The sequence below is a fragment of the Leucopleurus acutus genome (assembly GCF_964270905.1).
Source record: "Leucopleurus acutus genome assembly, chromosome: 13".
In the NCBI taxonomy this organism is placed as follows: domain Eukaryota; kingdom Metazoa; phylum Chordata; class Mammalia; order Artiodactyla; family Delphinidae; genus Leucopleurus; species Leucopleurus acutus.
In genome coordinates this window covers 7,936,411-7,952,169 of record NC_139155.1, presented here as the reverse complement: position 1 = coordinate 7,952,169, position 15,759 = coordinate 7,936,411, and the positions used below count along the sequence as shown (strand labels likewise).

The 15,759-nt window shown below is 43.8% G+C and overlaps 1 protein-coding gene and 1 pseudogene across 3 annotated transcripts in view; one reads left to right on the top strand and one right to left on the bottom strand.

The window, feature by feature from the left end:
- Nucleotides 1–2,086: 2,086 nt before the first annotated feature.
- On the bottom strand, nt 2,087–2,241 carry LOC309970398 (large ribosomal subunit protein eL39-like; annotated as a pseudogene). The gene has a single exon. The product of its transcript is annotated as a large ribosomal subunit protein eL39-like (transcript).
- Nucleotides 2,242–3,182: 941 nt separating this feature from the next.
- The window catches only part of SOCS6 (suppressor of cytokine signaling 6), a 31,819-nt gene continuing 19,242 nt past the window's right edge, over nt 3,183–15,759 (top strand). Inside the window, exons 1-2 of one of the 2 annotated variants that reach the window (XM_082853205.1) lie at nt 3,183–3,216; nt 7,983–8,171. The gene's annotated coding sequence lies outside the window, so the exon portion shown is untranslated. Of the gene's footprint in view, nt 3,217–7,561; nt 8,172–15,759 lie in introns of those variants that run through there. The other variant, XM_082853204.1, reaches the window with a different exon arrangement.

Sequence of the window (15,759 nt, the reverse complement as noted above, 5' to 3'; positions counted from 1 at the left end):
AAACCAGACTTGAAATTGGGAGATGGCAGTTCAAGTCATGACTCAACTATTTTTAACGTTGTTGCTTGGGCAAGTCAGATGATTTCTGAGTCTGTTTCCTCCTCCATAAAATGAGGATGCTGAGGATGATCCAGAAAGTTCTTTCTGTCTCTACAAGCTATGACTTTAGGAGGAAGAGGTAGAACTATGCTCTTCTGCCCCTGTTAAGGGGATACACTTTCAATAGGACCTTTTGCCATCGCCATCTTTTTTTTTTAATTAATTTATTTTATTTTTGGCTGCATTGGGTCTTTGTTGCTGCGCGAGGGCTTTCTCTAGTTGCGGCAAGCAGGGACTACTCTTCGTTGCGGTGCACGGGCTTCTCATTGCGGTAGCTTCTCTCGTTGCGGAGCACAGGCTCTAGGTGCACAGGTTTCAGTAGCTGTGGCTCATGGGTTCTAGAGCTCAGGCTCAGTAGTTGTGGTGCACGGGCTTAGTTGCTCTGCGGCATGTGGGATCTTCCCAGACCAGGGCTTGAACCCGTGTCTCCTGCATTGGCAGGCGGATTCTTAACCACTGTGCCACCAGGGAAGCCCACCATCTTTCAGCAAGTGTATCTATCAGACAGCGTTGTCTGCAGCCAAAGTATTGGAATTCAGCCAAGCATGGAGATTTTAATGGTATATTTAGCCACTAGTATCTCTACACTAAAGTTGTTATATTATTCACGTAGTTATCACTATTATTTCAATTTAGTGGTTAAGAGCTCATATTGCGGAGTCAGAGAGATCTAAGTCTGAATGCCAGCTCTGCCCCATAGTAGCTGTGTGACTTTGATAAAGCTATTTACCACTTATACACAAGAAGCCACAGTTTCCTCACCTGTACTGTGGGGATGATGATAACACTGACCTTACAAATAGATTATTGTTAAAATAAAGTAGATAATATACACCAAAAACTACTTAAATGCCTTGCCTGTAAAATACACATTATGTATATAAAATGTACATTACATATGTACATAAAATATACATTACCTAGTAATAACAATCATTATGGACCACTTTTGTGCATTATCTTCACAACTATTTAATATACTTAGTATCAAAACCCCCTCCCCCACTCCCACCCACCTCTTCTAAGACATTGAAGTTACAACTGAGAAACTTAAGGTCACATAACTATATGAATTGTCAAAGCTGAGATGCCAGACCAGCTCTGCCAAACTCAGAAGCCCGTGTCTTGATCCTGTCTCCTGGGAGTCAGCTCAGTCCACTGCTAGCTTAGTGCTTATCAAGCCCTGACGGCCCCCAGCTGGCCTTCTTTACATCATATAAGGAGACACCAGCCCCCTGATACTCCAATCTGTGCCATGTCTTTTCCTTCTGAAGGGCTTACAACAAGAGGGGTGGGTTGAAAAGTTTGCTTCTTTTCTAATTACCACTTACGATTATCACTGAGCTCTCTGACCATTCTATTTCAGTCAACATTAACTGTGATTAGATATTTGAGAATTGAGTTGTATCTAAATCAGGGTAACAATAATGGTAAATTCAACTAAGAACTGAAGATGACAGAAGGTCTGGTGAATCACATATAACAAATGACATCAACCTTATATATACTATTCAGTCATACAAACCAATTGAATCATCTGGCAATCCAATTTTTAAATTATTAATCATTTTGTGTTTGGATGAGAATTATATATTCAACATTTATAGGAATTAAGATCAATTACTTGCACTTTTTTAAAGATAACAGCTTAACTGAGGTATAATTCAGCTACAAATTCACCTTGGAACAACTTTAAGACTTTTTTCCCTAGCCTTGTTTCCTCCTTAAAAGGTCCATACTATTCAAGAAATACAAGTTTTAAAGCCAACAATTATTAAGTTAGATTTTTTTTTCCAACAAAAGGTTTCACATATTTAATACTGAGCTACACAGTGAGCAGTGGTGAGGAAAGATCAAGAAAAGAGGAGAGAGCCATTCCATTTCTCCCATCAAACACAGGCAGCTGTTCCAGACACTAGTGATGTTCTGATACGGTAAGAATTGACCTTGATAGCGTAAATGTGTGCCACTTCATATGTGAGGCTCCTTATAGACCCAGCTTGGTTCTTCTTCAATGCCTTCTCTTGGAGTTGTACCTGATTTTATTACCAGTTTTCATTGGAATCCACTGGAGAATGGGACGATTCTGCTTTTGTTTCTTGGCCAGGAATCGCTTGATCCTGAAGTCTTGTGGGAAGACATGGCGAGGAGCAAATTCAACCGTACATAGGATGGCGGACAAGAGAAAAGAGCTTAAGTTAGATTTTAATGCACTTTAATCACTTTTCTTTGATGAAAAGAGAAATAAAAATGTTCCTGTTGCTTCTCATTGGCAAAACTCCAATTTGCTGTTATTGCTATATGTTGGGACGGTTCAATTTCCAAAGAAATGAGTCAAGTCACCAACACGCAACTTTACGTCACACTACCTTGGAATTCGGCGGCGCAAACAATAGTGAACTATTCCTGCATAAAACCCCACTAACAAGGACTAAATGGAAAAGCAGATGGCTTGAAACAAGGAATAGGTTTTCTTTTAATAAGCACATTCTACGGTTAAGCTAGACAAGGTGTGGGGAAGGGCTTCCCTCCCTGGCCCTGCTCGGGCGCGCGTGCTCGCCCGTCCCTCCCTCCCCGCGGGGACCGGGCCCGGGTCACCGCGCCAGGTGAGCGGACCTCGGCCGCGTGGAGGCCGCCGCCCGACCGCAGGGACAAGGGCAGGGCCGGCGGCCGGGGGCCGAGGACATCTTCCTTTCCGCGTCGGCCCGGCCGCCGAGGCGGGGAGGCTGCAAAGGCAGAGGCAGCACCGGACAAGCGTCCGAGCCAGCGGGCGCGGGCGGGGCGTGCCGGCCGCGGGCAGATGCCGGGACTCCGACTCGAGCCGGGGACCGGCCCCCCGGCCCCGCGGCGCCCCCGGCCCCGCCCCGCACGCCCCCACCCCCGCCCCCACCGGCCCACCCCCCCGCGCCGACGCCCGCCGGCGCCGCGGGCCGAGTGGTGGGCGCGGAGCGGCCGGCTCGGCTCCTCAGCTGCGGCTCCAGCTCGAGCCGGCGCCCGGCGCGCCCCTCCTGGAGGAGGAGGAGGAGGAAGGAGGCGGGAGGAGGAGTTGCGGGAAGGAGGGCCGAGCGCGGCAGTCGCGCCGGCGCTGGGCGAGGAAGCGGAGCGGGCGGCCGCCGGGTGAGCGTCTGCGGAGCCGAGTTGGAGGCTGGGTCCGGGCTCGGCTTCCCGCCCCCTCTCCTCGGCGGCCCGGGGAACCGGCCACGGCGGTGCCCCTTCTCCTCCGGCCGGCGGGGCGGCTCCGGCGCGGAGGGGGTCGGGGAGGCCGCCCGGCGGGGAGCGGCGAGGGTCCCGGCGGCGTGAGGCCCTGCGCGCCTCCGCGGGTCCGCGGGCGGGGGCCGGGCCGGCGGGGAGCGGCGTCCGGGAAGCCGGGCTGGGGAGGGCTGAGGCCTGCTTCCGCCGCGCGCCGGCCGGACCCCTCGGCCTCTCGTCCGCCGCGCGCGCCGGGCCCGGGCCGCCGCCTTTGTTGCCCGCAGTCCGCCGGGGAGAGGCCGGGGCTCGGCAAGGCCTGGGGCGGCGGCGCGGGGCCTGCGCGCTCCGCAGCCCCTCGGCCGCGCTCGGACCCCCGGGCTGTAGGCCGGCGGCCGCAGGGCGGGCTGGGGGCCGTAGGCCGCGCCCGTGCCGTACCCCGGGGGGTCGCGTCTGGCCGAGACCCTGGTCTGTTCCGCGCGTGGAGGCGCCGCCGGACCCTCACGGGCTCGCGCGTGCGTGGGGACTAGAGATGTCAAGCCGCCCCCGAGACGGGCCTTGATTTTCAATTTGCTTCAGGTGTTGACAACTTCAGGTACACCTTTGTGGTTCATTCTGGGCCAGAACTACTGACATTTCTCGGGGGCAGGTCCTGGCGCAGAACTTGGAATGTGTGCGGTCGCCTGTAGGCCACCTTAACATTTAGTCGGAATGTGGAATTTTGGGTTGCCATCCGTACTTTTTGGAATTCAGGGCCAGGTGGGAATATGTGGCGGAGCTCAGGCTTTCGGTAATGAAATATATAATGTTGAATTCAGTTCAGCAGATGTTTCGTGAACGTCTACCCCGGAAAAGGCGATATGCCGCTTTACTGGGTATGAGGACGGAGAACGTAGTAATCACAATTATAATGTGAATGGTTTCCGAATATGTTCTTCCTGGACCGTGTTCCTTGGAATAAGGATATATGTGTATTCAAGCAAAAGTAAACTGCTATCTACTTCAAGATGAAATGTCTGAGGTTTTCTCAACCGTAGTAGGTGTACATTTATCCTGACCTTTTTTGTTAACCTAACAAATATCACAACATAAAATCTACTTAGCTTACTTGAATGAATGAATCTTAAGTGGACTGTTTAGTGCTGTGGGGAATCAGTTTTGTTTAGAAACATGAACGGCGGTTGTTTATCACGTTTCACAGAGAAAACCCGAAAACATAGCCTGTGATCCGTTCCCCACGCTTTCTTATTTATTTCTCAGTGCCGCATCAGGTAGCATGGATGGGGTAAGTTTCGGAAGCCATTCCAGAATATACAGCAGAGAAGATGTGGCCTCAACCCTCTGGTTCCGACATTGGCCCTAATGTTTCCTTGTTGCCTTGGGGGAAGCTGGACCACTGACCTTGGGCTTAACTAGGACACTTTAGAAGAACTCACCTGTGACTTGGCAAGTGCTTTCCACTGGTCTGGGTACGATCACCCAGATTATTCACCTGAACCTTTACCCTTTTTACAGCTCCCTTCATCTCTTCTGAAACATTTTTGCCTTTTTTTTTTTTTTATGATCTTTAAATACCTCCTGAATTGATGGGAAGTACATGGCGCTGCCCCTTTCCCTTCTTTTAGTGGGAAGATGGGCAGGCCTTAAACACGGCGTCTGCAGGACCCAGGGGCACACTCTTGGTGTCACCTAGCACCCTCCCCATAGCACCTTGCAGGGAGTGGCAGAGAAAGGGTTTGGGTGCCACTGACCTGGGCTGCAGTCATCCTGGGCTGTGCCATGACCTGGGAGGGAAACTCGGCTGTACTGAATGGATTCCTACTCATCTCATGGTCCCGAGTGCTCCTTTAAAAAAAAAAAAAAAAATTATCTATCTAGTTGGTTGCACCGGGGCTTAGTTGCAGCAGGCGGGCTCCTTAGTGGCAACATGCGAACTCTTAGTTGTGGCATGCATGCGGGATCTAGTTCCCTGACCAGGGATTGCACCCGGGCCCCCTGCACTGAGAGCACAGAGCCTTAACCATTGTGCAACCAGGGAAGTCCCTGAGTGCTCTTTCAATGGCCCTCTTCTTAGGGAACAGAAGGAAGCATCTTCTTAAGCCTGTCTTGTTGGGTAACGTCACTCTGCAGAGAAAACTCTGGTAGTTTTCTCCATTGTGGTCAGTTTTCAGGAAACTTTTGTGTTACTAACATTATCTTTTATTTTGCTCATAGAAGTGCCTGTGTGATCTTATTTAAAAGTCATAACGTACTCCAGAAAAGGGAACTGTTACGCCCATTTCTGAATTTGTGGCAGTTACTGTTATCGCTAGCTTAAAAATACACAGTCATGCGAAATGGATAGGTGCACACGCACATACACACACAAATATACTGAAGTATAAGGTCAAATACCCCACGTTATTTATAATCTCGAATAACTAATGAGTGTGTATGTATCTATTTTGATACTTAATAAGGGTAGGTAGGTAAATGACCAAGAGTTAAAAAGATCACCTTTTGCTGTTTTCTGCTTGTTGCATTTTATGGGAAACGAAGATTGTCTATTTCAGTTCTCTGTCCTCATCCCTGACCTCTTCCACTTTTGGAAATGACACATCTGTGGCGCCTGGGTAATTTTGTAAAATTATTGCTTTTGCAAGGGAGAAATTTATAATATTAGTATGTGTCATAAAAAGGGGAAACTTTCTTGTATGACTAGCTTGATTGAAAGAGTTGTCCAGGTAGAGAGAGAGAGAAACAGCAGTGGGACATGTTTTAAAGTGTATTGAGAGTGAAATTGTCATTAATATTTTTATGGTTAATTTATTATGCTGCACAACATGTTGGTTTAGCTAGTAAGTAGGGAAGGCTTTTGGACTGAGGGCACATTTTACCTTAAACCAACTTCAGAGTCATCTTTGATGATTCATACAAACATTACGTTTTACTTTGTTGTGACGTTTGTTTTGGGTGACTGTTGGTCTCCTTAATGTTTGAAGAATAGACAGACTTAGATAAAGTCATTTAAGACTTCCATTCTCCCTTTGCACACAGAGGACGTTTTAGAGGTGTTAGGTCTTTAGGGAAGAGTGTACATTACTAGCTTTGTGACCTTGAACCCATTATATAACCCCTTTGAGCCTACTCCTCATGTGGGGCTAAGGTGGGGATGATCTATCTGTCACAGTTACTGTGAATACATGTATTTTGTTTAAAGTAAAATCCAAACTCTTTACCATCGACCACAAGACTTCTGCCTGGTTCTTCAGCACACTTTGAACAACCCTCTCTCCGCCTTAGCACAAAGGTGTGGTCTAGCCTTTCTGTTCCTCAACATTCCAAGCTGCGTCTGGCTTCCTCCCCTTTGACAGTTTTCCTAGACTGCTCTTCAGTGGTGCCCCCTGTGATTGGTTCATTCTCAGGGTCACCCTCTCAGAGAAGCCTTCTCTGACCACCCTTCCTTCCAGCTCCTTCAGTAATCCCATTTTATCAATTCGTCTGTTTCTGATACAATGTTCATTACTAAGTTCCCTGTGGAGGGCGTGGGCTGTGGTCTTCCTCCTTTGCCTCCCTCACACATGGCATGGAGCCTGGCCACTGAGGGGGGCACGGTGAACAGAAAGCACTTGTAGCTTTTACACGTTTGTCTGTTAAAGGCAGAGATGTGCTGGCTGGATCTTAGCCATCCGTTGGGTTTTTTGTGTTTTTTATTTATCCCTGGCTGAGTTGATCTGCTCAACTGAATAAATCATAGCACTGATAAGGCCAACGTTCTTGACACTACATGGCCCCAAATCCCCACACAGGGAGGACTACATCTTCTTGTAGAACCGCGATGTGTGTCTGAGTTCACTCACATGCCCCACTGGCTGGTCGTGAAGGTGCACAGGCCTCTTGTCGCTTCTGGAAGCACAGTTAACTGGAGTGTGAGGAGAGTAACGGCCCCAGAGCACATTTCCCTTGATGCTGCCTTACAGAGCTTAGCAAGGTAAAGCTTCAGTTGTCTGGAACCTCGGGCATCCTCAGAATTAAGCAGGAAGGAAGAACTCGTTAGGAATTAGACAAGCCAGAGACCTGGGTGACTGACTGCAGCTGGTGAAGGCAGTCTCTCATAGGGTTGCAGATCGAAGTTTGCATTTCAACACTGTGATTTTATAGGGTAGGTTTTTAAAATAAAATCAAAGTCTTATTTGTCTTATCTGTAAAATAATCATGGTGCCTTCCTCAACATTGGTGTAATAATTGAGATAATGCATGTAAGTGTATGAGTTCAGTGCCTGGCATATAACAGGTGCTAACAGTAATAATTAGTTTAAAACGCACTGTGATTAGTTAAAAGGAGTATTCTGGTTAATCAGCAATATCTGCATAAGACTTGGTTTTTCTTGTTGAGGAAGCCGCATGTGGGGAGTCGGTGTGAGACCAAAGAGACGAGAAAAATGGAAGTAAAAGAGGAAGGAGAGTGGGAGTCTACAGAAGTATTACTGGTGCAGCTACTAGAATTGTGAGGGCTACACATGGGTGCAGTGTAAGCAGCGGTGGGTTGACTGGCTCTGGGTCACTGCGGTCAGTTGGTGGGAAACCTAGAACAGAAAGGTACTGCATGTGGCCACCTGCAAGGCCCTGGGCGCTTGTTCTCCTACTGATTGTTTTAATATTGTCTTATCACTCTCAACAGCCATCACACTGAAATTTTTTCTTAAAATTATTAAAAGGGCATCACACTTGGAGACTATGTTTGGGGAGCGGTGGCTATCCCATTGTCCTTGGGAGCCGACTCTTGAGTAGTAGAGAAGAAGGAAAGAAGAAAACACCACATCTCTCTGAAGGCCTGGGAGACGAAGTTTCCTGAGCATCAGTAAACCCTGCAAGCGTCACTATGCCGTCCTGAAATCTTCCAACAGGTAAATCTGATCATGTGAAGAGGCGTCTGTCTATATACAGCATGAGATTAATGTACACACTTGTGTTTAAAGTGTCTCTTTTAAGAAGGCAGAGGAATATATGGCTCTTATTAGATAAAATTTCTATCAAAAACAATTTTAAGACTTTAATGTTACTCTTCAGAACTATTTAGAAAAGATGTATTCAGCATGTGCTCTAGATGACCTATTATTCGGTGCTGCTCGCTGTTGTACTAACAGTGATAGACATTATTCTGGCCACACCAATGACACACTGGGTGGTGTTAGCAACAGGGTTAACACACGTTTAAAGTAAGATGAATTCTTACTGGTAGACTTGTATGATTTTCCTTTTGTTTTGATGTTTATAATAATGAAGGTGTTTGTTATTAAACCTGAGTTTGGGTTTTAAACGAAATATCATCATCCCTCTGACAATAGTCATTTTTGTCTGTTGACATTGCTTTTAAAGTAAAAAATATATATATATATATATTCAGGGAATAACATTATTACCAAATATCACTGACTGTCGGAATATGTAAGCATGTACCAAACATAGAATTGTATTAGGACTTCGTGGTTTTGTACATTGGCAGAATTACTGCCTTTTAGAATTAGAAGGAACCTTCTGATAACCTCATCCTTATGCAGATGATGAGGAAATTGAGACTAAGAGTGGTTACGTAATTTGCCCGAGTCACAAACCACATTGCTGACAGATTTTAGAATGCAACTCTTTTCTTGCTATTGCTGCAAGATGTTTTCATTTACTTCTGGTAGCCAGGAAATTTGGATTTCTGTCTTCATGGAGGATGTCACAGTTGAGCCGACTCTTGGAGGGTGTTTGGGAAGAGCTATAGAGGGCAAGGACAGTATCCCAAACAGGCTGAGCAGTACGAGCTATACCGTCAACCTAGAGATTCTTTTCTCTCCTCTCCTAAGTAGGGTTACCTGTTTTCGATTTCTTGGTTTACTTCCTTGATGTGATGGAGCTTAACCTCCTGGTAGCTTCCTAGTAAGGTGATGGGGTGTGTGTGCCTGTGTGTTTGAGACCTTGCATGTCAGAAAATGTCTATGTTCTAAATATTTGCTTTACAGCCTGACTGTATAGAATTCTAGGTTACTGTTTTAGTCAGCATGGAATAGGTTATGCTGCAATGGCAGATTAACTCTGAAATCTCAGTGCGTAAGTAAATGCTTATTGCTTGGTTTCACCCAGTCTGCTGGGGGCCTGGCGCTCCTCTGGCATCTTCCTGCAGTTCCCCGTCATATCACCCCATGGCTCCAGGTTGCCACAGCAGGTGCAAAAGAGAGCTGACAGGTCACAAGCTGGCGTAAATATTTGGCCCAGAAGTGACGCATGTCACTTGTGCTCACAACCCATTGGCCAGAACCAGTCACGTGGCCCTGCAGGGGTGCGGGGAAACGTGCGTGTGCTCAGAAGGGTTGCTGACTGTAAACGTGTGCCGCATCGGAAGCAGACTTTCTCCTGGCATTTCGGAGACATTGCTCCACTAACTTCCAGCTTTCAGTGTTATCACTATGTCAGTTGCCATCTCTTTCCCAGTCATTTGTATGTAATTTTTTTCTCTTTCTGGAAGCTTATAGTATATTTCTGCTATTGTCTAGATTTTAAAATTTTACCACGATGTGCCTGATTATTATTTTTTCTTCTTTGGGTGGACTGAGCATTCCATGGATTCTTCAGTGTGTAAACTTGTGTTCTTCAGTTCAGGGGAAAATTTAAATTTTTCTTCTGTAATGCTTTCCCCTTCATTTTCTCTTTTTTTGTTGGATGTTGGACCTCCTGGATTGATATATTAATTTTTTTAGCCTTTTCTCAAATATTTAAGTCGGTTAATTTTCTGGTTCTTTTTTTGGGGGAGAATTTTTTTCAGTTTTTCTTCCGTTGAATTTTTATTTTGGTTTATAGGAGTTTTTGTTTTCTAACTGTTCTACCCCCACTTTTTAATAAATAGCATCTGACTCTTGTTTCAGATTTGCGATATTTTTTCTTAGGCTTGTTTCTGTTGCCTTCCCTTCCAGTAGGCTTAGATTTCAGCTTTCTCTCATTTGTTTAAGCCAGTTAACTCTGTTGTCATTTGTTTTCCAGTTTTCATTGTCCTTGTGTTTTTGTGTGCGTGTGTGTGGAGATAAAAAAGTATATGTTTCATTAGAAGCTCATCCAAAGTTTTTTTCTTTTTAATAGTTTTTGTTTGTTTTGCTAGGTTCAGTGAATATTAAAGTCTTTTACTTTGGGGGAAACCCAAATCTAATTTTTCTTTAAATAAAGCTTTTCAGTGTGTTTTCAGTTAGTGCTGTCATGAAGCCACACCTATGTCACTGAACTTTGTGCAACTTAATTTATGAAATGCCTGCTGATCTATGGTGGGTAACATGGATTATTTTTAAGTTGGATCATTTTAAAAGCGTCAAGAGATCCCCTGTTTGGCAGCCTATAATAAGTGATTACTTTTGATAATTAAGTTATCATTTTACAGTGTGTATAACCTTTTCCATTTTTTAAGATTTTTATATTTGCTTAATAGGACTGTATCGTTCTTTTGAATAATTATTGCTCTGCAGGATGCCCTTTATCGCTAATGATCAGTGAATGTGGTTTACAGTCACTCTTAATATACATTTGATAAATCTTTTGTGGATTACTTTTTGTACCCCAGTCTGCTCTTCTTTATTAGGTATACTTATATAAAATGAGGAAAAGATTGTTTTAACTAAAATCTCTTATTCTCTAATGCAGATTGAATGAAAAACTCTTACATATTCTATGCAAAAGCACTTGAACACATAATTGACACATTTCATTTTAAATTGGAGCTTTGTGTTAAGACCTAAAGGCTGAAAGCGGTCAAAGCAATTGTTTTACTTTTCAATTATTTTTATGTGCATGTTGCCATTAGGAGTTAAAAATTTTTGCTTTGGTAGTTCATTATATTTAAGAGACTTTATGTATGAACAAATTTTGAAGAAAGAAAAGTAGAGAAGGAACTCCATCATTATACTATTTGGTACAGCACCCCTGTCCCAGAATAAAAATAAACAGCAAACAGATATTTGGGCCCTACTTAATTGTCAACAGTTAGTCAAAAAATTCTCAAAGGAACTTACCTACTCGTAGTTTAACCAATGGTTTAATACTTTCTTATAGGCAGTGGAAGTGGTGAGACTAGGGATTTACTATGTTTTTAGCTAAAACATTGGTAAGTTCCTGGAAAGGTGTAAAAATGTATACATTTTAAAAATTAGCATGTATATACATAAAGACAGTAATGAATTGGTAATAGGTGTACTACTTTTTAAATACAACATGTTAAAATCTGAATCAAAAAATTGACAGTGAGTTTATTTCATTAATCAAATCTTATAAGCCAGCTCCATTAACAGTTTAAATGATTGAATTTATGAACATTTGTTTTATATTCAATTTAATAGCAATGTGTTGAACACAATTATAGGAAAAGATACTTCGAAGTGCTCACAAAACTTCTCTACAGGTTAAATTTCTAAGTCTCTGCATATTTTTGTTTTCATTGAATCAGATAATTTTAGAGTTTGATGTGTTTTAGAGATCAGCCTCTTTATTTTATATGGGGAATCTGAGACTCACGCAGTGTCATGTAGCGAACTTAGTGCTACATTGTATTTTTGTATATAGCCCACAAAGTGGGATTTGAATCACTTGAAAATTTATTAGGCCTAGAGTCTGTCATACAGAGTGAAGTAAGCAGGAAGAGAAAAACAGATACCATATTGCTAACATATATATGGAATCTAAAAAAAAAAAAAGTGTTTTTGATGAACCTAGGGGCAGGACAGGAATAAAGATGCAGACATAGAGAAAGGACTTGAGGACACGGGGAGGGGGAAGGGTAAGCTGGGACGAAGTGAGAGAGTAGTACTGACATATATACACTACCAAATGTAAAATAGATAGATAGTGGGAAGCAGCCGCATAGCACAGGGAGATCAGCTCAGTGCTTTGTGACCACCTAGAGGAGTGGGATAGGGAGGGTGGGAGGGAGACGCAAGAGGGAGGGGATATGGGGATATATGTATACATATAGCTGATTCACTTTGTTATACAGCAGAAACTAACACACCACTGTAAAGCAATTATACTCCAATAAAGATGTTAAAAATAGAAAATTTATTAGAGCTTTTGCTGTAATTATAAATTCATTCTTAATTTTAAATTATATGGCAACTTTAAGTCTACTTTTCTTAATTTGATTATGTTTAAATGTCTCTGTCTACCGTTTGTAGCCATGCAAATATTCATATTGCTTTTTTAAAAAAATAAATTTATTTATTTTAAATTTATTTTTGGCTGTGTTGGGTCTGTTGCTGCACGTAGGCTTTCTCTAGTTGTGGTGGCTTCTCTTGTTGCGGAGCATGGTCTCTAGGCGCTCAGGCTTCAGTAGTTCTGGTGCGTGGGCTCAGTAGTTGTGGCTCGTGGGCTCTAGAGCGCAGGCCTAGTAGTTGTGGTACACAGGCTTGGTTGCTCCACGGCATGTGGAATCTTCCTGGACCAGGGCTCGAACCCATGTCCCCTGAATTGGCAGGCGATGCTTAACCACTGTGCCACCAGGGAAGTCCCCATATTGCTTTTTAAAATAAAGCTTATTGTGTGAAGATCCAGAGGATCTAAAAGAAGTGAAAGCAATTCTATTACACTTACTACATTTCAGTTATTTCGTGAGGAGTTGGAGATTTTACCCTCCTTGCAAGCTATCAAGTTAGCCAGCAACAGTTTCATGGTTGCTGCCAGAAGACATGAGACTCCTGGGTCAGAGATACAGGACTTTGTTACTCAGGGTAGTGACAGGCATCTGGTGCCAGTTCCCTGAGCACCAGTGCAGTGTTGAGAGAAGACTGGGGTGGGGGCGGGGACAGAGGGGAAAGCAGGAAACTAATTAGGAGGCCGTTGCAGTGATGCAGGCAAGTTAGGACAGCAGCTTGGTCCAGTGTGGAGATTGGACCCCAAAGTGATTGGATTTTGCATACATTTTGAAGATAGGAATTGAGATTTTGTGACCTGTTGCAGCGGTCCCCAACCTTTTTGACACCAGGGACCGGCTTCATGGAAGGCAGTTTTTCCACGGACACAGGGCTGGGGCTGGCGGTGTGGGAGGTGTTATGGTTCAGGCAGTGACGCGAGCAATGATGATGGGCAGTGGCAGATGAAGCTTCGCTCGCTCGCCCACCGCTTACCTCCTGCTGTGCGGCCCGGTTCCTAAGAGGCTGAGGACTGGTATCAGTCCGAGGCCCGGGGGTTGGGAACCCCTGAGCTATTGGATGTGGAGTGAGAGAAGGAAAAGCCATGGGTGATTCTGAAGGTTTTGATCCGAGCAGTTGGAAGAATGGAGCAACCATAAGTGAAAGTGGGAAAAACTGCAGGTAGAGCAGGTTTGGGGGTGGGATGGGAAAAATCCAGAGTTTAGTTTTGAACATGCTGAGTCTCAGATATCTATAAGATAGCGCAGCAGCAAAGTCAAGAGGGGAGTTGACTATAACTGGGCTAAATAAAGAGATAGAAGTTTGGGAGTGGATGACACATCATTATTCCATGCATGAGAATGAATGACATTGCTGAGGGACGTGAGTGTAGATAGAGAAGAAATGACCAGGGTCTGAGTGCAGGGTGCCCCAACATTAAGAGATTAGAGGCTGAGCATCTGAGGAGTGACCAGCTGTATCAGATGCTGCTGGTAGAGTGTGTAAGATCGGGACTGAGAGCCCGTGCCGGATTTGCAATGGAGACGTTATGAGTGACCTTGGCAAAAGCAGTTTCTGTGTAATGGTGGTATAGTAGGTCTCTGGCTTGGGTTTAAGAGAAAATGGGAGAAAGGAAATTGTAGATCTCAAGTATGCATGATTTTCCCAAGGCGTTTTGCTGCAGGGGGATTGAAGAGGTAGAACCATAGATTGTGGGGAAAGTGAGGTCAGGACAAGTTTATTTGTATCTATGAGAAGTGACATTTTTAGGAGTGATCCAGTAGAGGGAAATTTTTGGAAGCGGAAGGAGACCAAGCACACCAGTGGAGGGGGCCCTGTAGAAAGGTGCGTGGATGTATATAATAAAGGATGGATATGGGTTGATGTGGTGTCAGAGTCTGCAGTTTTCTTCTGAAGTTCTTAGTTTTCTCTGTGAAATAGGACACTGGGCCATCTGCTGAGCTTGAAGATGGGGGAATAGGTGTTGGAGGTATGAGGAAAGATGTGACATGGTCGGCAAGGAAAGTGAGAGGTGAATGGACCAGGGGAATGTGGTTTGATTTCCAGGCGGCATTTAGGCTCCATCTGAGGTTCATGGTGATGACTACAAAGTGAGACCAGCCAGAGTGGTCACGTGTTTCTCCAGCCACGTTCCCTATAAGGGTGCAGGAGTGGCGCAGGGAGAGTCAGATTTAACGGGTGTTGTGGTTTTGCCAGGGGAGTTTTTCAGAGTGAGAATGGGGGAAGGGAATTGAAGGTATGAGCTGTGGAATGATGGTGATTAATCATGGGATATAAGCTGAAGTAGGGAGGGAAGAAGGTCATTGAAGAGCTGGTGGGGTTATTACTCTTAGCATTTAAACTTTGAATATTTCATACACCAAATAAAAAGTAATGTCAGATTTGCAAAAAGTTATTTTAAGTGGGCTGAGGAGGAGGGGGCTATCTAGTTTGTAATAAAACAAAAATAATGCAATATTCTTAACTATTGATTTACTTTTCTGTTTGGTAGTCATGCCATGTACAAAAGCCAAGAAAAGACCTTGCATTCTGCTCTGACCTGATGGATCTACTCAGCCATTCCCTTTTAAAAAGTACCTTAAGAACGAACAAATTTACAGACTTTATTCGTATAAAAACACTCCATGTTTATTATAGAATATTTTGAAAATAAGGTATTGAAAATAATATTTACAAAGTCTTCTATGATCCAGTTGACAGTTATGCTGTATTTCTTTCTGGTCTGATTTTCCTCCCTATTCTTTCTACATAATCGAGGCCACACTTTACATAAGATTTTGTTTCCTGTGTTTTTGCACTTAACAAATGAACAATATGAACTTTTCCCCCATGTTATTTTTAACTGTATAAATATCAATTTTAGTGGTTCCCTAAAGTTCCATTGTGTAGATGTGTAAGAATTTTGTTTACGGTTCTCATATGTTGGAAATTAGAATGTTTCTGGTTTTTTAAATTTAAATTTATTTTTCACCACATAATAATGCAGGGGACATTGTTATGTTTTGTTTTCATAGTCAAGATTTATAAAACTAGCATTATTGGGTCAAAGTATGAATATTTTTAAGAGTTGCATATAGCCAAGTGATTTTTTACAAGTATATTAAGACATTTTTAAGTAGGGAACATCATCATTTAGAAAAATCTTTGCTGATTTGACTTGTGAAAAATCACTACTATTTTAATTTGCATTTCTTTGATTCTTATGAGGGTCAGTATTTTTCTGTTAATGTGTTGAGCCAATTGGTTATCCCTGTGGAAAAATGCAAATTAATCCCTACCACACACATAAGTCAGTACTAACCAAGTATTAACCAAGGACTTACATGTG